General features: G+C 37.5%; 1 non-coding gene across 1 annotated transcript; it reads right to left on the reverse strand.

Moving 5' to 3' along the window:
• Positions 1-1,063: 1,063 nt before the first annotated feature.
• On the reverse strand, positions 1,064-1,173 carry LOC129401343 (U6 spliceosomal RNA). Its single transcript, XR_008628273.1, has one exon. It is a non-coding gene; the product is annotated as a U6 spliceosomal RNA (small nuclear RNA).
• Between the last annotated feature and the right edge of the window lie 345 nt (positions 1,174-1,518).

Below are 1,518 nucleotides of genomic sequence, written 5' to 3' on the forward strand. Positions count from 1 at the left end.
ACAGTTATCTTTTTAATGTTTCTTTAGATAGTATGAGGACTTTACCATAAATCTGGCATTGTTCATCTTTTCTGTATTAGAATGTATTAGAAATTTATTTTCCTTCTATAATACTGTATTATTAAAACTCTTCTTGTAAATTTCAGATGTAAATTTCACCTCCTCTACCATGCAGTTATGATGACAACAGTGACTGTCTCATACTCCCATTCTCTGATAATTGTCTTCAGAGCTCTCCTAATATCTTCCCTTTGTTAATAATTGATCAATACTACCTCCATCCATTTTTCATATACATACTATCAATATTTGTTTCTGATATATAGTTAAATTCTCCTGTAGGGTGTCAATTTTTGAATCCTGTAGAAGCGTTTTATTTCTTCGAGTCTGTTTTTAGTCCATTTCCTTTATTTAAAAATAAGTTGTTAAAATTCATGATGTCTTGTAACAACCCCTCCTGCAATTAAGAGACAAGACTGTGTCTGGATGCTTTAGCAGAGGGGGAAGAAAATTTAAGAAACAGCTGTAGTTCAAAGGGAGCAATTCTGCACTATCCCTGTTTGTGAATATGGTTTTCTATGAGTGTGGGAAGACATTAATTGCTTGTCCAAGAATCCAAACAAAACGTGTTTGCTTTGACTTTTTTTTTTAATCTTTTGGGTCACACCCAACTATGTCCAGAGATTACTTCCGACTCTGTGCTCAGGGAAAACGCCTATCAAATTCAGTGGACAATATATATTGTCAGGGATTGAACCTGGGTCACCACATACAAAGCAGGTGCCCTGTAGACTATACTACTGCTCTTGCCCCTAGAATTTGGTTTCCACACAACACATGGACCAGTTTTTAAGGTATTCAAGCAAAGTAAATGTATGTAAAGATAAAAAGCAGATTATATATCATGATACTTCGTGGCATTTTTTAATGTATGTGACAGTTTTATTTGTTTTGCTGGCTAATTTAGAAATGTTTTGGGTGATACAGATACAACCTTGATTTTTAAAACAAAAATTTATTTTTGTTCTATTTATTTATTTTTTTTAGTTTTCCACCCACTCTCAAAGGTATGTTTCACGAATTTGCAAATTTGCATGTTATCCTTATGCAGGGGCCCTGCTAATCTTCTCTGTATCATTCCAATTTTAGTATATGTGCTGCCAAAGCGAGCACAAGGGCTGGAGCAATAGCACAGAGGGTAGGGTGTTTGCCTTGCATGCCGCCAACCCAGGTTCAATTTCTCCATCCCTCTCGGAGAGCCTGGCAAGCTACCAAGAGTATCCCGCCCGCACAGCAAAGTCTGGAAAGCTACCCGTGGTGTATTCGATATGCCAAACACAGTAACAACAAGTCTCACAATGGAGACGTTACTGGTGCCCACTTGAGCAAATCGATGGGCAATGGGATGACAGTGATATAGTGATACTCTCAAAGGTACTCAAGACTTACTCTGTGACCCTGTGTGACATACTCTGTGACCCTGTGTGGTACTGGGGATTAAATACTGGTTGATCACTC

This window comes from Sorex araneus, chromosome 1, assembly GCF_027595985.1.
Source record: "Sorex araneus isolate mSorAra2 chromosome 1, mSorAra2.pri, whole genome shotgun sequence".
In the NCBI taxonomy this organism is placed as follows: domain Eukaryota; kingdom Metazoa; phylum Chordata; class Mammalia; order Eulipotyphla; family Soricidae; genus Sorex; species Sorex araneus.